This window comes from Microcebus murinus, chromosome 16 (assembly GCF_040939455.1).
Source record: "Microcebus murinus isolate Inina chromosome 16, M.murinus_Inina_mat1.0, whole genome shotgun sequence".
Classification (NCBI taxonomy): Eukaryota; Metazoa; Chordata; class Mammalia; order Primates; family Cheirogaleidae; genus Microcebus; species Microcebus murinus.
Genome location: NC_134119.1, coordinates 73,791,347 through 73,813,627, shown reverse-complemented (window position 1 = coordinate 73,813,627; position 22,281 = coordinate 73,791,347). Strand labels below are relative to the sequence as shown.

Here is a 22,281-nt window from a genome sequence, read left to right as displayed (position 1 = left end):
AGACGAGGGGGGCTGGGAGGGCTCCACCTTGGCGAGTCCAGCCGTGGAGGCGCATCTTGTGTGAGTGTGAGTGTGAGTGTGTGTGTGTGTGTGTAGAGAGAGACAGCCCCCCACCCCGCCCCGCCCCGCCCCCCCGCCCCGCCCATCACCCCGGACCCTGGGAGCCCGCGGGACCAGGCCGGCCCGGCCCGGCCCGGCGCGGGGCCTGGGGCGGGGAGGCGGCGGCGGGGAAGCCCAGAGAGGCTCGGCTTCTCGAGCGGGGCAGGGGCGCCCTCCGCCGCCGTCTAGGGCCACACCACCCTGAACGCCCCCGATCTCGTCTGGTCTCGGAAGCTAAGCAGGGTCGGGCCTGGTTAGTACTTGGATGGGAGACCGCCTGGGAATACCGGGTGCCACAGGCTGCTGCTTTTTTTTTTTTTTTTTTTTTTTTTTGCCTCTTGTTCTGTCCCCTTTCTGGGAGCTCGGCGGCGGCCCGGGGTGGGGGTCACCCCCACCCTCAGCGCGCGCGCGGTGCCTGGCGCCCCAGCCCGCACCGTGGGGCCTCCTCTTGTCCCAAGCCGCGACACCGCCGCCACGCGGCAGCATGCGTGGCATCTGGACTGTCAGGTCTCAGACCAAAGGTCTGCTCTGTGGGAACCGACACGCTGGAGGAAACCTTGAGAGTCTGAGAGGGGAGGGAGTTCCAGAAGAAGGCCAGGATGTCATTTTGAGGGAGTATGTGACCAGAACTCGTCCCGTTGCTTTTGGGGTTCTATGGGCTACACGCAGGAATCTTTGGTGGTGGCACCTGATGTTGGGGGATCCGGAGTCACACCCAGACCTGCTCCACAGGCCTCCTTTTACTTTTCTCTTCGGATTCATTATTTTTAAAAAGTGTCTCTTACCTCTAGGATTGCATTTTCTTTTCTCTCTCTTTTCAAGCAGATGATGGGAGTACAAGTATTCAGGTGACATGTGTTGCCCGTGCCGCCCTCCCCCCTGTGTTCTTTTTTTTTTTTTTTTTTTGAGACAGAGTCTCGTTTGCTGCCCAGGCTAGAGTGAGTGCCATGGCGTCAGCCTAGCTCACAGCAACCTCAATCTCCGGGCTCAAGCAATCCTGCTGCCTCAGCCTCCCGAGTAGTTGGGACTACAGGCATGCACCACCACGCCCGGCTGTGTTTTTCTATATATATTAGTTGGCCAATTAATTTCTCTCTATTTTTAGTAGAGACGGGGTCTCGCTCTTGCTCAGGCTGGTTTCGAACTCCTGACCTGGAGCAATCCGCCCGCCTCGGCCTCCCAGAGAGCTAGGATTACAGGCGTGAGCCACCGCGCCCGGCCCCCCCTGTGTTCTTATTCATATACCTCTCATGTTGTTCCAGCGTATTGTGGGGGTACCAATGTTAAGGTCGGGTGCCTTGCCCTCTCCAAGCCTCCCCCCTCGGGTCAGAGCTTCAAGTGCGCCCATCCCCCAGTCGGTGCGCACCCACCCATGCCTAATGGATGTGTATGCCCCTCCCCTCCCCCCACCCGCCCGACACCCACCCGATGAAGGTGATTCCTCTCTGTCCACTTAGGCGTCCATCCGTTCGTACCAATTTGCTGGTGAGCGCGCTCACGTGGTGCTCGTGTGTCCATTCTTGGGATACTTGGCCTACTGGAACGGGTTCCAGCTCTGGCCAGGAGAACACGAGAGGCGCCTCTCACCGCTGCTCCTCACAGCCGAATGGCACTCCGTGGTGTCCACGTGCCACATTTTATTGATGCACTCCTGGATGGATGGGCACTCGGGTCGCTTCCACGTCTTTGGGATTGTGAATTGTGCCCTAACTGTAACCCTACCCTTACCCAGCCCGTCTCCTCTGCCCCTGCCTGACGCACTCCTCCCCGGCCAGGCCCGTCACTGTCCTGGGCCCCCGCCTGACCGGCTCCTCCCCGCCCGGCCTGTCACCGTCCTCTGCCCCTGTCTGACACGCTCCTTCCCGCCCGGCCTCTCACCGTCCTCGGCCCCTGCCTGACCGGCTCCTCCGTCGCCTGGGCCTTCCAAGGGCTTGGTGTGGATGCTGCTTCCAGGAAGCCCTCCAGAAACCCGGCAGCAGGGTGGCCGCAGCAGTCTCCAGCAGCCGTCCCTAAGTCGCGTGAGTGCGGGGGACGTGCCCCCGCTGTGCCGCGGGGGCCCAGCCTGGTGTCTTCCCTGAGGCCCTGCGGCTGCCGGCTGGGCTGCCGCTCCCCGCAAGGGGAGAGCCGCGGAGGTGGGGACCGCCTCCTGATGGGGACGTACACGCCTCTCCACGTCGGATTCCGGGGCTCTCTGTCCTGCCCGAAGGCCCAGCTGGCCTGCGGGTCCTTAGAGTGGCAAAAAACCTCCGAAAACTGAGACTGAGGGTCCGGTGGGTGTCTGCACTTTTGTGCTGGGCACCCCAGGGAGGCCCGGGGGCTGGCTGGACAACGTGGTCTGCTGGGCGGGGGGGGGGGGTGTTGGAGGAGCAACTGATGCCCTTTGCACTTTGGGTAGCAAGAGTCTGAGGTGTCTCTGAGCCCTGTGCCCTGTGGGGGCGGGGCGGGGGGGAGGAGGAGGAGGAGGAGGAGGAGGTGGGAAGGGCGGGGCCTGCAGTCCTGTTCCCGGGGTGGCACGGCAAGTGGCTTCTTCCACAGGCTGCTTGGCCTGGGCTCCCTGCACCTGGGCCTTTGGAGGACCGGCCCTGTGCTTGCCAACACTTCCTGCAGGGACCCAGAGCTGGGAGGTGGCATCTCTCAGCCCTGGGTCGGGCAGAGCCCCAGCGGGCCATGCCCACAACCTCTCTCAGCACCGGTCCCCCAGAAGGCTCCTTTGGGACCAGGATTCTCTTGCGGTGACTCTTTAAGGTCTGGCCCCTGGATGGAGGGGCACCAGGAGTAGAGGAGCAGGAAGGGTTAGGGGGTGGCCATGCGAGGGGACACTTTGAGGCCAAGTCCCAGCTTCAGCCTGATCCTCCTGGGAACCCCGCTCTGAGACAAGGAGCCGGGCTTCGCATTCCCACAGCAGCCAGTCGTGGGCTGAGGACACCTGGGGCGTTGGGAACTCCCTGGCTTCTCCTTGGTTTAACGTCTAGAGCTGCTTGTGAATCGCGCCGCCACACACACCCGAGCGCAGGTGTCTTCCGCACAGACTGCGGGCCTCGCTCTTCTGAATGCCGCTAGCTCGCCACCCACCCACGGGTGAACCTGGTCAGGGTGCTTTCTCTCAGGGGCAGACTCTTTTCCGGGCGGGCTACCGGTGTCTCTGTTTGCTCGTTTCTTTCTTCCATTTCGGGAAAGTCTTCCTTGCTGGCTGTGGAAATCTCCTATGCCTTCCCTCGCCTATTCTGTCAGCTTTAAAATTCTCTTTCAGTTGCCACCCTCACAGATGGATTAGGAAACTCTTTCCGGTGCACTCATTAGTGAAATGACCTCCAGGAAGCTGGAATCCAATATCTAATGGCCGATTTTTAGCGAGTCCACACGCCAGGGTGGTCGGGGTCCAATGCAGCCCCGGCCAGGCCCAGGCCCCTTGGACTGGGCCACAGGAGGACACGGAGGAGGGTCCCGGCCCCCACGAAGCGGTGCCGGCAGTTCTCCACGGGCTTGGGCGTTTTCCAGAGGTAGGAGATGGAGGGGACTGATTTCTTCAGCGCCCCCCAAACCACGCCACCCCACCCCACCCATGGGACACATCCCCAGAGAGAGACGCCCCATACACTGGCTGTGCCCCAGCCCTGGCCCGGGGGAATAGGCGGCAGCCCACCCACAGGGCGAGGGGGGGGGCGCAGCTGAAAGGGGTTGTGGGGGAGGGCGGCCCCTGGCTGGGGTCAAAGGGCGAGCGTCCTGCGCGTGCGCAGTCAGCGGCAGGCAGCGACGCGCTGGGGGTGGGCAGCGGGTAGGTGAAGGAGGCCGGGCGAGGAGACGAGGGGGGCTGGGAGGGCTCCACCTTGGCGAGTCCAGCCGTGGAGGCGCATCTTGTGTGAGTGTGAGTGAGTGTGAGTGTGTGTGTGTGTGTGTATAGAGAGACAGCCCCCCACCCCGCCCCGCCCCGCCCCGCCCCGCCCATCACCCCCGTCCCTGGGAGCCCGCGGGACCCGGCCGGCGAACTCAACCGGCCCGGCCCGGCGCGGGGCCTGGGGCGGGAGGCGGCGGCGGGGAAGCCCAGAGAGGCTCGGCTTCTCGAGCGGGGCAGGGGCGCCCTCCGCCGCCGTCTAGGGCCACACCACCCTGAACGCCCCCGATCTCGTCTGGTCTCGGAAGCTAAGCAGGGTCGGGCCTGGTTAGTACTTGGATGGGAGACCGCCTGGGAATACCGGGTGCCACAGGCTGCTGCTTTTTTTTTTTTTTTTTTTTTTTTTTTGCCTCTTGTTCTGTCCCCTTTCTGGGAGCGCGGCGGCGGCCCGGGGTGGGGGTCACCCCCACCCTCAGCGCCCGCGCGGTGCCTGGCGCCCCAGCCCGCACCGTGGGGCCTCCTCTTGTCCCAAGCCGCGACACCGCCGCCACGCGGCAGCATGCGTGGCATCTGGACTGTCAGGTCTCAGACCAAAGGTCTGCTCTGTGGGAACCGACACGCTGGAGGAAACCTTGAGAGTCTGAGAGGGGAGGGAGTTCCAGAAGAAGGCCAGGATGTCATTTTGAGGGAGTATGTGACCAGAACTCGTCCCGTTGCTTTTGGGGTTCTATGGGCTACACGCAGGAATCTTTGGTGGTGGCACCTGATGTTGGGGGATCCGGAGTCACACCCAGACCTGCTCCACAGGCCTCCTTTTACTTTTCTCTTCGGATTCATTATTTTTAAAAAGTGTCTCTTACCTCTAGGATTGCATTTTCTTTTCTCTCTCTTTTCAAGCAGATGATGGGAGTACAAGTATTCAGGTGACATGTGTTGCCCGTGCCGCCCTCCCCCCTGTGTTCTTTTTTTTTTATTTTTTGAGACAGAGTCTCGTTTTGCTGCCCAGGCTAGAGTGAGTGCCATGGCGTCAGCCTAGCTCACAGCAACCTGAATCTCCGGGCTCAAGCAATCCTGCTGCCTCAGCCTCCCGAGTAGTTGGGACTACAGGCATGCACCACCACGCCCGGCTGTGTTTCTCTATATGTATTAGTTGGCCAATTAATTTCTTTCTATTTTTAGTAGAGACGGGGTCTCGCTCTTGCTCAGGCTGGTTTCGAACTCCTGACCTGGAGCAATCCGCCCGCCTCGGCCTCCCAGAGAGCTAGGATTACAGGCGTGAGCCACCGCGCCCGGCCCCCCCTGTGTTCTTATTCATATACCTCTCATGTTGTTCCAGCGTATTGTGGGGGTACCAATGTTAAGGTCGGGTGCCTTGCCCTCTCCAAGCCTCCCCCCTCGGGTCAGAGCTTCAAGTGCGCCCATCCCCCAGTCGGTGCGCACCCACCCCATGCCTAATGGATGTGTATGCCCCTCCCCTCCCCCCACCCGCCCGACACCCACCCGATGAAGGTGATTCCTCTCTGTCCACTTAGGTGTCCATCCGTTCGTACCAATTTGCTGGTGAGCGCGCTCACGTGGTGCTCGTGTGTCCATTCTTGGGATACTTGGCTTACTGGAACGGGTTCCAGCTCTGGCCAGGAGAACACGAGAGGCGCCCTCTCACCGCTGCTCCTCACAGCCGAATGGCACTCCGTGGTGTCCACGCGCCACATTTTATTGATGCACTCCTGGATGGATGGGCACTCGGGTCGCTTCCACGTCTTTGGGATTGTGAATTGTGCCCTAACTGTAACCCTAACCCTTACCCAGCCCGTCTCCTCTGCCCCTGCCTGACGCACTCCTCCCCGGCCAGGCCCGTCACTGTCCTGGGCCCCCGCCTGACCGGCTCCTCCCCGCCCGGCCTGTCACCGTCCTCTGCCCCTGCCTGACACGCTCCTTCCCGCCCGGCCTCTCACCGTCCTCGGCCCCTGCCTGACCGGCTCCTCCGTCGCCTGGGCCTTCCAAGGGCTTGGTGTGGATGCTGCTACCAGGAAGCCCTCCAGAAACCCGGCAGCAGGGTGGCCGCAGCAGTCTCCAGCAGCCGTCCCTAAGTCGCGTGAGTGCGGGGGACGTGCCCCCGCTGTGCCGCGGGGGCCCAGCCTGGTGTCTTCCCTGAGGCCCTGCGGCTGCCGGCTGGGCTGCCGCTCCCCGCAAGGGGAGAGCCGCGGAGGTGGGGACCGCCTCCTGATGGGGACGTACACGCAGCTCTCCACGTCGGATTCCGGGGCTCTCTGTCCTGCCCGAAGGCCCAGCTGGCCTGCGGGTCCTTAGAGTGGCAAAAACCTCCGAAAACTGAGACTGAGGGTCCGGTGGGTGTCTGCACTTTTGTGCTGGGCACCCCAGGGAGGCCCGGGGGCTGGCTGGACAACGTGGTCTGCTGGGCGGGGGGGGGGGTGTTGGAGGAGCAACTGATGCCCTTTGCACTTTGGGTAGCAAGAGTCTGAGGTGTCTCTGAGCCCTGTGCCCTGTGGGGGCGGGGCGGGGGGGAGGAGGAGGAGGAAGAGGAGGAGGAGGAGGTGGGAAGGGCCGGGGCCTGCAGTCCTGTTCCCGGGGGTGGCACGGCAAGTGGCTTCTTCCACAGGCTGCTTGGCCTGGGCTCCCTGCACCTGGGCCTTTGGAGGACCGGCCCTGTGCTTGCCAACACTTCCTGCAGGGACCCAGAGCTGGGAGGTGGCATCTCTCAGCCCTGGGTCGGGCAGAGCCCCAGCGGGCCATGCCCACAACCTCTCTCAGCACCGGTCCCCCAGAAGGCTCCTTTGGGACCAGGATTCTCTTGCGGTGACTCTTTAAGGTCTGGCCCCTGGATGGAGGGGCACCAGGAGTAGAGGAGCAGGAAGGGGAAGGGGGTGGCCGTGCGAGGGGACACTTTGAGGCCAAGTCCCAGCTTCAGCCTGATCCTCCTGGGAACCCCGCTCTGAGACAAGGAGCCGGGCTTCGCATTCCCACAGCAGCCAGTCGTGGGCTGAGGACACCTGGGGCGTTGGGAACTCCCTGGCTTCTCCTTGGTTTAACGTCTAGAGCTGCTTGTGAATCGCGCCGCCACACACACCCGAGCGCAGGTGTCTTCCGCACAGACTGCGGGCCTCGCTCTTCTGAATGCCGCTAGCTCGCCACCCACCCACGGGTGAACCTGGTCAGGGTGCTTTCTCTCAGGGGCAGACTCTTTTCCGGGCGGGCTACCGGTGTCTCTGTTTGCTCGTTTCTTTCTTCCATTTCGGGAAAGTCTTCCTTGCTGGCTGTGGAAATCTCCTATGCCTTCCCTCGCCTATTCTGTCAGCTTTAAAATTCTCTTTCAGTTGCCACCCTCACAGATGGATTAGGAAACTCTTTCCGGTGCACTCATTAGTGAAATGACCTCCAGGAAGCTGGAATCCAATATCTAATGGCCGATTTTTAGCGAGTCCACACGCCAGGGTGGTCGGGGTCCAATGCAGCCCCGGCCAGGCCCAGGCCCCTTGGACTGGGCCACAGGAGGACACGGAGGAGGGTCCCGGCCCCCACGAAGCGGTGCCGGCAGTTCTCCACGGGCTTGGGCGTTTTCCAGAGGTAGGAGATGGAGGGGACTGATTTCTTCAGCGCCCCCCAAACCACGCCACCCCACCCCACCCATGGGACACATCCCCAGAGAGAGACGCCCCATACACTGGCTGTGCCCCAGCCCTGGCCCGGGGGAATAGGCGGCAGCCCACCCACAGGGCGAGGGGGGGGCGCAGCTGAAAGGGGTTGTGGTGGAGGGCGGCCCCTGGCTGGTGTCAAAGGGCGAGCGTCCCGCGCTTGCGCAGTCAGCGGCAGCGACGCGCTGGGGGTTGGCAGCGGGTAGGTGAAGGAGCCCGGGCGAGGAGACGAGGGGGGCTGGGAGGGCTCCACCTTGGCGAATCCAGCCGTGGAGGCGCATCTTGTGTGAGTGTGAGTGAGTGTGAGTGTGTGTGTGTGTGTATAGAGAGACAGCCCCCCACCCCGCCCCGCCCATCACCCCCGTCCCTGGGAGCCCGCGGGACCCGGCCGGCGAACTCAACCGGCCCGGCCCGGCGCGGGGCCTGGGGCGGGAGGCGGCGGCGGGGAAGCCCAGAGAGGCTCGGCTTCTCGAGCGGGGCAGGGCCGTCCTCCGCCGCCATCTAGGGCCACACCACCCTGAACGCCCCCGATCTCGTCTGGTCTCGGAAGCTAAGCAGGGTCGGGCCTGGTTAGTACTTGGATGGGAGACCGCCTGGGAATACCGGGTGCCACAGGCTGCTGCTTTTTTTTTTTTTTTTTTTTTTTTTGCCTCTTGTTCTGTCCCCTTTCTGGGAGCGCGGCGGCGGCCCGGGGTGGGGGTCACCCCCACCCTCAGCGCCCGCGCGGTGCCTGGCGCCCCAGCCCGCACCGTGGGGCCTCCTCTTGTCCCAAGCCGCGACACCGCCGCCACGCGGCAGCATGCGTGGCATCTGGACTGTCAGGTCTCAGACCAAAGGTCTGCTCTGTGGGAACCGACACGCTGGAGGAAACCTTGAGAGTCTGAGAGGGGAGGGAGTTCCAGAAGAAGGCCAGGATGTCATTTTGAGGGAGTATGTGACCAGAACTCGTCCCGTTGCTTTTGGGGTTCTATGGGCTACACGCAGGAATCTTTGGTGGTGGCACCTGATGTTGGGGGATCCGGAGTCACACCCAGACCTGCTCCACAGGCCTCCTTTTACTTTTCTCTTCGGATTCATTATTTTTAAAAAGTGTCTCTTACCTCTAGGATTGCATTTTCTTTTCTCTCTCTTTTAAAGCAGATGATGGGAGTACAAGTATTCAGGTGACATGTGTTGCCCGTGCCGCCCTCCCCCCTGTGTTCTTTTTTTTTTTTTTTTGAGACAGAGTCTCGTTTTGCTGCCCAGGCTAGAGTGAGTGCCATGGCGTCAGCCTAGCTCACAGCAACCTCAATCTCCGGGCTCAAGCAATCCTGCTGCCTCAGCCTCCCGAGTAGTTGGGACTACAGGCATGCACCACCACGCCCGGCTGCGTTTTTCTATATATATTAGTTGGCCAATTAATTTCTTTCTATTTTTAGTAGAGACGGGGTCTCGCTCTTGCTCAGGCTGGTTTCGAACTCCTGACCTGGAGCAATCCGCCCGCCTCGGCCTCCCAGAGAGCTAGGATTACAGGCGTGAGCCACCGCGCCCGGCCCCCCCTGTGTTCTTATTCATATACCTCTCATGTTGTTCCAGCGTATTGTGGGGGTACCAATGTTAAGGTCGGGTGCCTTGCCCTCTCCAAGTCTCCCCCCTCGGGTCAGAGCTTCAAGTGCGCCCATCCCCCAGTCGGTGCGCACCCACCCCATGCCTAATGGATGTGTATGCCCCTCCCCTCCCCCCACCCAACCGACACCCACCCGATGAAGGTGATTCCTCTCTGTCCACTTAGGTGTCCATCCGTTCGTACCAGTTTGCCGGTGAGCGCGCTCACGTGGTGCTCCTGTGTCCATTCTTGGGATACTTGGCCTACTGGAACGGGTTCCAGCTGTGGCCAGGAGAACACGAGAGGCGCCCTATCACCGCTGCTCCTCACAGCCGAATGGCACTCCGTGGTGTCCACGCGCCACATTTTATTGATGCACTCCTGGATGGATGGGCACTCGGGTCGCTTCCACGTCTTTGGGATTGTGAATTGTGCCCTAACTGTAACCCTAACCCTTACCCAGCCCGTCTCCTCTGCCCCTGCCTGACACGCTCCTTCCCGCCCGGCCTCTCAACGTCCTCGGCCCCTGCCTGACCGGCTCCTCCGTCGCCTGGGCCTTCCAAGGGCTTGGTGTGGATGCTGCTTCCAGGAAGCCCTCCAGAAACCCGGCAGCAGGGTGGCCGCAGCAGTCTCCAGCAGCCGTCCCTAAGTCGCGTGAGTGCGGGGGACGTGCCCCCCGCTGTGGCGCGGGGGCCCAGCCTGGTGTCTTCCCTGAGGCCCTGCGGCTGCCGGCTGGGCTGCCGCTCCCCGCAAGGGGAGAGCCGCGGAGGTGGGGACCGCCTCATGATGGGGACGTACACGCAGCTCTCCACGTCGGATTCCGGGGCTCTCTGTCCTGCCCGAAGGCCCAGCTGGCCTGCGGGTCCTTAGAGTGGCAAAAACCTCCGAAAACTGAGACTGAGGGTCCGGTGGGTGTCTGCACTTTTGTGCTGGGCACCCCAGGGAGGCCCGGGGGCTGGCTGGACAACGTGGTCTGCTGGGCGGGGGGGGGGGTGTTGGAGGAGCAACTGATGCCCTTTGCACTTTGGGTAGCAAGAGTCTGAGGTGTCTCTGAGCCCTGTGCCCTGTGGGGGCGGGGCGGGGGGGAGGAGGAGGAGGAGGAGGAGGAGGTGGGAAGGGCGGGGCCTGCAGTCCTGTTCCCGGGGTGGCACGGCAAGTGGCTTCTTCCACAGGCTGCTTGGCCTGGGCTCCCTGCACCTGGGCCTTTGGAGGACCGGCCCTGTGCTTGCCAACACTTCCTGCAGGGACCCAGAGCTGGGAGGTGGCATCTCTCAGCCCTGGGTCGGGCAGAGCCCCAGCGGGCCATGCCCACAACCTCTCTCAGCACCGGTCCCCCAGAAGGCTCCTTTGGGACCAGGATTCTCTTGCGGTGACTCTTTAAGGTCTGGCCCCTGGATGGAGGGGCACCAGGAGTAGAGGAGCAGGAAGGGGAAGGGGGTGGCCATGCGAGGGGACACTTTGAGGCCAAGTCCCAGCTTCAGCCTGATCCTCCTGGGAACCCCGCTCTGAGACAAGGAGCCGGGCTTCGCATTCCCACAGCAGCCAGTCGTGGGCTGAGGACACCTGGGGCGTTGGGAACTCCCTGGCTTCTCCTTGGTTTAACATCTAGAGCTGCTTGTGAATCGCGCCGCCACACACACCCGAGCGCAGGTGTCTTCCGCACAGACTGCGGGCCTCGCTCTTCTGAATGCCGCTAGCTCGCCACCCACCCACGGGTGAACCTGGTCAGGGTGCTTTCTCTCAGGGGCAGACTCTTTTCCGGGCGGGCTACCGGTGTCTCTGTTTGCTCGTTTCTTTCTTCCATTTCGGGAAAGTCTTCCTTGCTGGCTGTGGAAATCTCCTATGCCTTCCCTCGCCTATTCTGTCAGCTTTAAAATTCTCTTTCAGTTGCCACCCTCACAGATGGATTAGGAAACTCTTTCCGGTGCACTCATTAGTGAAATGACCTCCAGGAAGCTGGAATCCAATATCTAATGGCCGATTTTTAGCGAGTCCACACGCCAGGGTGGTCGGGGTCCAATGCAGCCCCGGCCAGGCCCAGGCCCCTTGGACTGGGCCACAGGAGGACACTGAGGAGGGTCCCGGCCCCCACGAAGCGGTGCCGGCAGTTCTCCACGGGCTTGGGCGTTTTCCAGAGGTAGGAGATGGAGGGGACTGATTTCTTCAGCGCCCCCCAAACCACGCCACCCCACCCCACCCATGGGACACATCCCCAGAGAGAGACGCCCCATACACTGGCTGTGCCCCAGCCCTGGCCCGGGGGAATAGGCGGCAGCCCACACACAGGGCAAGGGGGGGGGCGCAGCTGAAAGGGGTTGTGGGGGAGGGCGGCCCCTGGCTGGGGTCAAAGGGCGAGCGTCCCGTGCGTGCGCAGTCAGCGGCAGCGACGCGCTGGGGGTGGGCAGCGGGTAGGTGAAGGAGGCCGGGCGAGGAGACGAGGGGGGCTGGGAGGGCTCCACCTTGGCGAGTCCAGCCGTGGAGGCGCATCTTGTGTGAGTGTGAGTGTGAGTGTGTGTGTGTGTGTGTAGAGAGAGACAGCCCCCCACCCCGCCCCGCCCCGCCCCGCCCCGCCCATCACCCCGGACCCTGGGAGCCCGCGGGACCAGGCCGGCCCGGCCCGGCCCGGCGCGGGGCCTGGGGCGGGAGGCGGCGGCGGGGAAGCCCAGAGAGGCTCGGCTTCTCGAGCGGGGCAGGGGCGCCCTCCGCCGCCGTCTAGGGCCACACCACCCTGAACGCCCCCGATCTCGTCTGGTCTCGGAAGCTAAGCAGGGTCGGGCCTGGTTAGTACTTGGATGGGAGACCGCCTGGGAATACCGGGTGCCACAGGCTGCTGCTTTTTTTTTTTTTTTTTTTTTTTTTTGCCTCTTGTTCTGTCCCCTTTCTGGGAGCTCGGCGGCGGCCCGGGGTGGGGGTCACCCCCACCCTCAGCGCGCGCGCGGTGCCTGGCGCCCCAGCCCGCACCGTGGGGCCTCCTCTTGTCCCAAGCCGCGACACCGCCGCCACGCGGCAGCATGCGTGGCATCTGGACTGTCAGGTCTCAGACCAAAGGTCTGCTCTGTGGGAACCGACACGCTGGAGGAAACCTTGAGAGTCTGAGAGGGGAGGGAGTTCCAGAAGAAGGCCAGGATGTCATTTTGAGGGAGTATGTGACCAGAACTCGTCCCGTTGCTTTTGGGGTTCTATGGGCTACACGCAGGAATCTTTGGTGGTGGCACCTGATGTTGGGGGATCCGGAGTCACACCCAGACCTGCTCCACAGGCCTCCTTTTACTTTTCTCTTCGGATTCATTATTTTTAAAAAGTGTCTCTTACCTCTAGGATTGCATTTTCTTTTCTCTCTCTTTTCAAGCAGATGATGGGAGTACAAGTATTCAGGTGACATGTGTTGCCCGTGCCGCCCTCCCCCCTGTGTTCTTTTTTTTTTTTTTTTTTTTGAGACAGAGTCTCGTTTTGCTGCCCAGGCTAGAGTGAGTGCCATGGCGTCAGCCTAGCTCACAGCAACCTCAATCTCCGGGCTCAAGCAATCCTGCTGCCTCAGCCTCCCGAGTAGTTGGGACTACAGGCATGCACCACCACGCCCGGCTGTGTTTTTCTATATATATTAGTTGGCCAATTAATTTCTCTCTATTTTTAGTAGAGACGGGGTCTCGCTCTTGCTCAGGCTGGTTTCGAACTCCTGACCTGGAGCAATCCGCCCGCCTCGGCCTCCCAGAGAGCTAGGATTACAGGCGTGAGCCACCGCGCCCGGCCCCCCCTGTGTTCTTATTCATATACCTCTCATGTTGTTCCAGCGTATTGTGGGGGTACCAATGTTAAGGTCGGGTGCCTTGCCCTCTCCAAGCCTCCCCCCTCGGGTCAGAGCTTCAAGTGCGCCCATCCCCCAGTCGGTGCGCACCCACCCCATGCCTAATGGATGTGTATGCCCCTCCCCTCCCCCCACCCGCCCGACACCCACCCGATGAAGGTGATTCCTCTCTGTCCACTTAGGCGTCCATCCGTTCGTACCAATTTGCTGGTGAGCGCGCTCACGTGGTGCTCGTGTGTCCATTCTTGGGATACTTGGCCTACTGGAACGGGTTCCAGCTCTGGCCAGGAGAACACGAGAGGCGCCCTCTCACCGCTGCTCCTCACAGCCGAATGGCACTCCGTGGTGTCCACGTGCCACATTTTATTGATGCACTCCTGGATGGATGGGCACTCGGGTCGCTTCCACGTCTTTGGGATTGTGAATTGTGCCCTAACTGTAACCCTAACCCTTACCCAGCCCGTCTCCTCTGCCCCTGCCTGACGCACTCCTCCCCGGCCAGGCCCGTCACTGTCCTGGGCCCCCGCCTGACCGGCTCCTCCCCGCCCGGCCTGTCACCGTCCTCTGCCCCTGTCTGACACGCTCCTTCCCGCCCGGCCTCTCACCGTCCTCGGCCCCTGCCTGACCGGCTCCTCCGTCGCCTGGGCCTTCCAAGGGCTTGGTGTGGATGCTGCTTCCAGGAAGCCCTCCAGAAACCCGGCAGCAGGGTGGCCGCAGCAGTCTCCAGCAGCCGTCCCTAAGTCGCGTGAGTGCGGGGGACGTGCCCCCGCTGTGCCGCGGGGGCCCAGCCTGGTGTCTTCCCTGAGGCCCTGCGGCTGCCGGCTGGGCTGCCGCTCCCCGCAAGGGGAGAGCCGCGGAGGTGGGGACCGCCTCCTGATGGGGACGTACACGCAGCTCTCCACGTCGGATTCCGGGGCTCTCTGTCCTGCCCGAAGGCCCAGCTGGCCTGCGGGTCCTTAGAGTGGCAAAAACCTCCGAAAACTGAGACTGAGGGTCCGGTGGGTGTCTGCACTTTTGTGCTGGGCACCCCAGGGAGGCCCGGGGGCTGGCTGGACAACGTGGTCTGCTGGGCGGGGGGGGGGGGGTGTTGGAGGAGCAACTGATGCCCTTTGCACTTTGGGTAGCAAGAGTCTGAGGTGTCTCTGAGCCCTGTGCCCTGTGGGGGCGGGGCGGGGGGGAGGAGGAGGAGGAGGAGGAGGAGGTGGGAAGGGCGGGGCCTGCAGTCCTGTTCCCGGGGTGGCACGGCAAGTGGCTTCTTCCACAGGCTGCTTGGCCTGGGCTCCCTGCACCTGGGCCTTTGGAGGACCGGCCCTGTGCTTGCCAACACTTCCTGCAGGGACCCAGAGCTGGGAGGTGGCATCTCTCAGCCCTGGGTCGGGCAGAGCCCCAGCGGGCCATGCCCACAACCTCTCTCAGCACCGGTCCCCCAGAAGGCTCCTTTGGGACCAGGATTCTCTTGCGGTGACTCTTTAAGGTCTGGCCCCTGGATGGAGGGGCACCAGGAGTAGAGGAGCAGGAAGGGGAAGGGGGTGGCCGTGCGAGGGGACACTTTGAGGCCAAGTCCCAGCTTCAGCCTGATCCTCCTGGGAACCCCGCTCTGAGACAAGGAGCCGGGCTTCGCATTCCCACAGCAGCCAGTCGTGGGCTGAGGACACCTGGGGCGTTGGGAACTCCCTGGCTTCTCCTTGGTTTAACATCTAGAGCTGCTTGTGAATCGCGCCGCCACACACACCCGAGCGCAGGTGTCTTCCGCACAGACTGCGGGCCTCGCTCTTCTGAATGCCGCTAGCTCGCCACCCACCCACGGGTGAACCTGGTCAGGGTGCTTTCTCTCAGGGGCAGACTCTTTTCCGGGCGGGCTACCGGTGTCTCTGTTTGCTCGTTTCTTTCTTCCATTTCGGGAAAGTCTTCCTTGCTGGCTGTGGAAATCTCCTATGCCTTCCCTCGCCTATTCTGTCAGCTTTAAAATTCTCTTTCAGTTGCCACCCTCACAGATGGATTAGGAAACTCTTTCCGGTGCACTCATTAGTGAAATGACCTCCAGGAAGCTGGAATCCAATATCTAATGGCCGATTTTTAGCGAGTCCACACGCCAGGGTGGTCGGGGTCCAATGCAGCCCCGGCCAGGCCCAGGCCCCTTGGACTGGGCCACAGGAGGACACTGAGGAGGGTCCCGGCCCCCACGAAGCGGTGCCGGCAGTTCTCCACGGGCTTGGGCGTTTTCCAGAGGTAGGAGATGGAGGGGACTGATTTCTTCAGCGCCCCCCAAACCACGCCACCCCACCAAACCCATGGGACACATCCCCAGAGAGAGACGCCCCATACACTGGCTGTGCCCCAGCCCTGGCCCGGGGGAATAGGCGGCAGCCCACACACAGGGCGAGGGGGGGGGCGCAGCTGAAAGGGGTTGTGGGGGAGGGCGGCCCCTGGCTGGGGTCAAAGGGCAAGCGTCCCGCGCATGCGCAGTCAGCGGCAGCGACGCGCTGGGGGTGGGCAGCGGGTAGGTGAAGGAGGCCGGGCGAGGAGACGAGGGGGGCTGGGAGGGCTCCACCTTGGCGAGTCCAGCCGTGGAGGCGCATCTTGTGTGAGTGTGAGTGAGTGTGAGTGTGTGTGTGTGTGTGTAGAGAGAGACAGCCCCCCACCCCGCCCCGCCCCGCCCCGCCCCGCCCATCACCCCGGACCCTGGGAGCCCGGGGGACCAGGCCGGCCCGGCCCGGCCCGGCGCGGGGCCTGGGGCGGGAGGCGGCGGCGGGGAAGCCCAGAGAGGCTCGGCTTCTCGAGCGGGGCAGGGGCGCCCTCCGCCGCCGTCTAGGGCCACAACACCCTGAACGCCCCCGATCTCGTCTGGTCTCGGAAGCTAAGCAGGGTCGGGCCTGGTTAGTACTTGGATGGGAGACCGCCTGGGAATACCGGGTGCCACAGGCTGCTGCTTTTTTTTTTTTTTTTTTTTTTTTTTTGCCTCTTGTTCTGTCCCCTTTCTGGGAGCGCGGCGGCGGCCCGGGGTGGGGGTCACCCCCACCCTCAGCGCGCGCGCGGTGCCTGGCGCCCCAGCCCGCACCGTGGGGCCTCCTCTTGTCCCAAGCCGCGACACCGCCGCCACGCGGCAGCATGCGTGGCATCTGGACTGTCAGGTCTCAGACCAAAGGTCTGCTCTGTGGGAACCGACACGCTGGAGGAAACCTTGAGAGTCTGAGAGGGGAGGGAGTTCCAGAAGAAGGCCAGGATGTCATTTTGAGGGAGTATGTGACCAGAACTCGTCCCGTTGCTTTTGGGGTTCTATGGGCTACACGCAGGAATCTTTGGTGGTGGCACCTGATGTTGGGGGATCCGGAGTCACACCCAGACCTGCTCCACAGGCCTCCTTTTACTTTTCTCTTCGGATTCATTATTTTTAAAAAGTGTCTCTTACCTCTAGGATTGCATTTTCTTTTCTCTCTCTTTTCAAGCAGATGATGGGAGTACAAGTATTCAGGTGACATGTGTTGCCCGTGCCGCCCTCCCCCCTGTGTTCTTTTTTTTTTTTTTTTTTTGAGACAGAGTCTCGTTTTGCTGCCCAGGCTAGAGTGAGTGCCATGGCGTCAGCCTAGCTCACAGCAACCTCAATCTCCGGGCTCAAGCAATCCTGCTGCCTCAGCCTCCCGAGTAGTTGGGACTACAGGCATGCACCACCACGCCCGGCTGTGTTTTTCTATATATATTAGTTGGCCAATTAATTTCTCTCTATTTTTAGTAGAGACGGGGTCTCGCTCTTGCTCAGGCTGGTTTCGAACTCCTGACCTGGAGCAATCCGCCCGCCTCGGCCTCCCAGAGAGCTAGGATTACAGGCGTGAGCCACCGCGCCCGGCCCCCCCTGTGTTCTTATTCATATACCTCTCATGTTGTTCCAGCGTATTGTGGGGGTACCAATGTTAAGGTCGGGTGCCTTGCCCTCTCCAAGCCTCCCCCCTCGGGTCAGAGCTTCAAGTGCGCCCATCCCCCAGTCGGTGCGCACCCACCCCATGCCTAATGGATGTGTATGCCCCTCCCCTCCCCCCACCCGCCCGACACCCACCCGATGAAGGTGATTCCTCTCTGTCCACTTAGGCGTCCATCCGTTCGTACCAATTTGCTGGTGAGCGCGCTCACGTGGTGCTCGTGTGTCCATTCTTGGGATACTTGGCCTACTGGAACGGGTTCCAGCTCTGGCCAGGAGAACACGAGAGGCGCCCTCTCACCGCTGCTCCTCACAGCCGAATGGCACTCCGTGGTGTCCACGTGCCACATTTTATTGATGCACTCCTGGATGGATGGGCACTCGGGTCGCTTCCACGTCTTTGGGATTGTGAATTGTGCCCTAACTGTAACCCTAACCCTTACCCAGCCCGTCTCCTCTGCCCCTGCCTGACGCACTCCTCCCCGGCCAGGCCCGTCACTGTCCTGGGCCCCCGCCTGACCGGCTCCTCCCCGCCCGGCCTGTCACCGTCCTCTGCCCCTGTCTGACACGCTCCTTCCCGCCCGGCCTCTCACCGTCCTCGGCCCCTGCCTGACCGGCTCCTCCGTCGCCTGGGCCTTCCAAGGGCTTGGTGTGGATGCTGCTTCCAGGAAGCCCTCCAGAAACCCGGCAGCAGGGTGGCCGCAGCAGTCTCCAGCAGCCGTCCCTAAGTCGCGTGAGTGCGGGGGACGTGCCCCCGCTGTGCCGCGGGGGCCCAGCCTGGTGTCTTCCCTGAGGCCCTGCGGCTGCCGGCTGGGCTGCCGCTCCCCGCAAGGGGAGAGCCGCGGAGGTGGGGACCGCCTCCTGATGGGGACATACACGCAGCTCTCCACGTCGGATTCCGGGGCTCTCTGTCCTGCCCGAAGGCCCAGCTGGCCTGCGGGTCCTTAGAGTGGCAAAAACCTCCGAAAACTGAGACTGAGGGTCCGGTGGGTGTCTGCACTTTTGTGCTGGGCACCCCAGGGAGGCCCGGGGGCTGGCTGGACAACGTGGTCTGCTGGGCGGGGGGGGGGTGTTGGAGGAGCAACTGATGCCCTTTGCACTTTGGGTAGCAAGAGTCTGAGGTGTCTCTGAGCCCTGTGCCCTGTGGGGGCGGGGCGGGGGGGAGGAGGAGGAGGAGGAGGAGGAGGTGGGAAGGGCCGGGGCCTGCAGTCCTGTTCCCGGGGTGGCACGGCAAGTGGCTTCTTCCACAGGCTGCTTGGCCTGGGCTCCCTGCACCTGGGCCTTTGGAGGACCGGCCCTGTGCTTGCCAACACTTCCTGCAGGGACCCAGAGCTGGGAGGTGGCATCTCTCAGCCCTGCGTCGGGCAGAGCCCCAGCGGGCCATGCCCACAACCTCTCTCAGCACCGGTCCCCCAGAAGGCTCCTTTGGGACCAGGATTCTCTTGCGGTGACTCTTTAAGGTCTGGCCCCTGGATGGAGGGGCACCAGGAGTAGAGGAGCAGGAAGGGGAAGGGGGTGGCCGTGCGAGGGGACACTTTGAGGCCAAGTCCCAGCTTCAGCCTGATCCTCCTGGGAACCCCGCTCTGAGACAAGGAGCCGGGCTTCGCATTCCCACAGCAGCCAGTCGTGGGCTGAGGACACCTGGGGCGTTGGGAACTCCCTGGCTTCTCCTTGGTTTAACGTCTAGAGCTGCTTGGGAATCGCGCCGCCACACACACCCGAGCGCAGGTGTCTTCCGCACAGACTGCGGGCCTCGCTCTTCTGAATGCCGCTAGCACGCCACCCACCCACGGGTGAACCTGGTCAGGGTGCTTTCTCTCAGGGGCAGACTCTTTTCCGGGCGGGCTACCGGTGTCTCTGTTTGCTCGTTTCTTTCTTCCATTTCGGGAAAGTCTTCCTTGCTGGGTGTGGAAATCTCCTATGCCTTCCCTCGCCTATTCTGTCAGCTTTAAAATTCTCTTTCAGTTGCCACCCTCACAGATGGATTAGGAAACTCTTTCCGGTGCACTCATTAGTGAAATGACCTCCAGGAAGCTGGAATCCAATATCTAATGGCCGATTTTTAGCGAGTCCACACGCCAGGGTGGTCGGGGTCCAATGCAGCCCCGGCCAGGCCCAGGCCCCTTGGACTGGGCCACAGGAGGACACGGAGGAGGGTCCCGGCCCCCACGAAGCGGTGCCGGCAGTTCTCCACGGGCTTGGGCGTTTTCCAGAGGTAGGAGATGGAGGGGACTGATTTCTTCAGCGCCCCCCAAACCACGCCACCCCACCCCACCCATGGGACACATCCCCAGAGAGAGACGCCCCATACACTGGCTGTGCCCCAGCCCTGGCCCGGGGGAATAGGCGGCAGCCCACCCACAGGGCGAGGGGGGGGCGCAGCTGAAAGGGGTTGTGGGGGAGGGCGGCCCCTTGCTGGGGTCAAAGGGCGAGCGTCCCGTGCGTGCGCAGTCAGCGGCAGGCAGCGACGCGCTGGGGGTGGGCAGCGGGTAGGTGAAGGAGGCCGGGCGAGGAGACGAGGGGGGCTGGGAGGGCTCCACCTTGGCGAGTCCAGCCGTGGAGGCGCATCTTGTGTGAGTGTGAGTGAGTGTGAGTGTGTGTGTGTGTGTATAGAGAGACAGCCCCCCACCCCGCCCCGCCCCGCCCCGCCCCGCCCATCACCCCCGTCCCTGGGAGCCCGCGGGACCCGGCCGGCGAACTCAACCGGCCCGGCCCGGCGCGGGGCCTGGGGCGGGAGGCGGCGGCGGGGAAGCCCAGAGAGGCTCGGCTTCTCGAGCGGGGCAGGGGCGCCCTCCGCCGCCGTCTAGGGCCACACCACCCTGAACGCCCCCGATCTCGTCTGGTCTCGGAAGCTAAGCAGGGTCGGGCCTGGTTAGTACTTGGATGGGAGACCGCCTGGGAATACCGGGTGCCACAGGCTGCTGCTTTTTTTTTTTTTTTTTTTTTTTTTTGCCTCTTGTTCTGTCCCCTTTCTGGGAGCGCGGCGGCGGCCCGGGGTGGGGGTCACCCCCACCCTCAGCGCCCGCGCGGTGCCTGGCGCCCCAGCCCGCACCGTGGGGCCTCCTCTTGTCCCAAGCCGCGACACCGCCGCCACGCGGCAGCATGCGTGGCATCTGGACTGTCAGGTCTCAGACCAAAGGTCTGCTCTGTGGGAACCGACACGCTGGAGGAAACCTTGAGAGTCTGAGAGGGGAGGGAGTTCCAGAAGAAGGCCAGGATGTCATTTTGAGGGAGTATGTGACCAGAACTCGTCCCGTTGCTTTTGGGGTTCTATGGGCTACACGCAGGAATCTTTGGTGGTGGCACCTGATGTTGGGGGATCCGGAGTCACACCCAGACCTGCTCCACAGGCCTCCTTTTACTTTTCTCTTCGGATTCATTATTTTTAAAAAGTGTCTCTTACCTCTAGGATTGCATTTTCTTTTCTCTCTCTTTTCAAGCAGATGATGGGAGTACAAGTATTCAGGTGACATGTGTTGCCCGTGCCGCCCTCCCCCCTGTGTTCTTTTTTTTTTATTTTTTGAGACAGAGTCTCGTTTTGCTGCCCAGGCTAGAGTGAGTGCCATGGCGTCAGCCTAGCTCACAGCAACCTGAATCTCCGGGCTCAAGCAATCCTGCTGCCTCAGCCTCCCGAGTAGTTGGGACTACAGGCATGCACCACCACGCCCGGCTGTGTTTCTCTATATGTATTAGTTGGCCAATTAATTTCTTTCTATTTTTAGTAGAGACGGGGTCTCGCTCTTGCTCAGGCTGGTTTCGAACTCCTGACCTGGAGCAATCCGCCCGCCTCGGCCTCCCAGAGAGCTAGGATTACAGGCGTGAGCCACCGCGCCCGGCCCCCCCTGTGTTCTTATTCATATACCTCTCATGTTGTTCCAGCGTATTGTGGGGGTACCAATGTTAAGGTCGGGTGCCTTGCCCTCTCCAAGCCTCCCCCCTCGGGTCAGAGCTTCAAGTGCGCCCATCCCCCAGTCGGTGCGCACCCACCCCATGCCTAATGGATGTGTATGCCCCTCCCCTCCCCCCACCCGCCCGACACCCACCCGATGAAGGTGATTCCTCTCTGTCCACTTAGGTGTCCATCCGTTCGTACCAATTTGCTGGTGAGCGCGCTCACGTGGTGCTCGTGTGTCCATTCTTGGGATACTTGGCTTACTGGAACGGGTTCCAGCTCTGGCCAGGAGAACACGAGAGGCGCCCTCTCACCACTGCTCCTCACAGCCGAATGGCACTCCGTGGTGTCCACGCGCCACATTTTATTGATGCACTCCTGGATGGATGGGCACTCGGGTCGCTTCCACGTCTTTGGGATTGTGAATTGTGCCCTAACTGTAACCCTAACCCTTACCCAGCCCGTCTCCTCTGCCCCTGCCTGACGCACTCCTCCCCGGCCAGGCCCGTCACTGTCCTGGGCCCCCGCCTGACCGGCTCCTCCACGCCCGGCCTGTCACCGTCCTCTGCCCCTGCCTGACACGCTCCTTCCCCCCCGGCCTCTCACCGTCCTCGGCCCCTGCCTGACCGGCTCCTCCGTCGCCTGGGCCTTCCAAGGGCTTGGTGTGGATGCTGCTACCAGGAAGCCCTCCAGAAACCCGGCAGCAGGGTGGCCGCAGCAGTCTCCAGCAGCCGTCCCTAAGTCGCGTGAGTGCGGGGGACGTGCCCCCGCTGTGCCGCGGGGGCCCAGCCTGGTGTCTTCCCTGAGGCCCTGCGGCTGCCGGCTGGGCTGCCGCTCCCCGCAAGGGGAGAGCCGCGGAGGTGGGGACCGCCTCCTGATGGGGACGTACACGCAGCTCTCCACGTCGGATTCCGGGGCTCTCTGTCCTGCCCGAAGGCCCAGCTGGCCTGCGGGTCCTTAGAGTGGCAAAAACCTCCGAAAACTGAGACTGAGGGTCCGGTGGGTGTCTGCACTTTTGTGCTGGGCACCCCAGGGAGGCCCGGGGGCTGGCTGGACAACGTGGTCTGCTGGGCGGGTGGGGGGTGTTGGAGGAGCAACTGATGCCCTTTGCACTTTGGGTAGCAAGAGTCTGAGGTGTCTCTGAGCCCTGTGCCCTGTGGGGGCGGGGCGGGGGGGAGGAGGAGGAGGAGGAGGAGGAGGAGGAGGTGGGAAGGGCCGGGACCTGCAGTCCTGTTCCCGGGGGTGGCACGGCAAGTGGCTTCTTCCACAGGCTGCTTGGCCTGGGCTCCCTGCACCTGGGCCTTTGGAGGACCGGCCCTGTGCTTGCCAACACTTCCTGCAGGGACCCAGAGCTGGGAGGTGGCATCTCTCAGCCCTGGGTCGGGCAGAGCCCCAGCGGGCCATGCCCACAACCTCTCTCAGCACCGGTCCCCCAGAAGGCTCCTTTGGGACCAGGATTCTCTTGCGGTGACTCTTTAAGGTCTGGCCCCTGGATGGAGGGG

At 62.7% G+C, this 22,281-nt stretch overlaps 4 non-coding genes and 2 pseudogenes across 4 annotated transcripts; all 6 read left to right on the top strand.

Annotated features, from left to right (window-relative positions):
* Positions 1–282: 282 nt before the first annotated feature.
* LOC142861257 (5S ribosomal RNA) lies at positions 283–401 on the top strand. The gene has a single exon (XR_012912624.1). It is a non-coding gene; the product is annotated as a 5S ribosomal RNA (ribosomal RNA).
* A 3,787-nt stretch (positions 402–4,188) lies between these two features.
* Positions 4,189–4,307, top strand: LOC142861256 (5S ribosomal RNA). Its single transcript, XR_012912623.1, has one exon. It is a non-coding gene; the product is annotated as a 5S ribosomal RNA (ribosomal RNA).
* Positions 4,308–8,083: 3,776 nt separating this feature from the next.
* Positions 8,084–8,202, top strand: LOC142861265 (uncharacterized; annotated as a pseudogene).
* Positions 8,203–11,879: 3,677 nt separating this feature from the next.
* On the top strand, positions 11,880–11,998 carry LOC142861255 (5S ribosomal RNA). Its single transcript, XR_012912622.1, has one exon. It is a non-coding gene; the product is annotated as a 5S ribosomal RNA (ribosomal RNA).
* A 3,782-nt stretch (positions 11,999–15,780) lies between these two features.
* LOC142861328 (uncharacterized) lies at positions 15,781–15,899 on the top strand (annotated as a pseudogene).
* A 3,789-nt stretch (positions 15,900–19,688) lies between these two features.
* LOC142861254 (5S ribosomal RNA) lies at positions 19,689–19,807 on the top strand. The gene has a single exon (XR_012912621.1). It is a non-coding gene; the product is annotated as a 5S ribosomal RNA (ribosomal RNA).
* Positions 19,808–22,281: the final 2,474 nt, after the last annotated feature.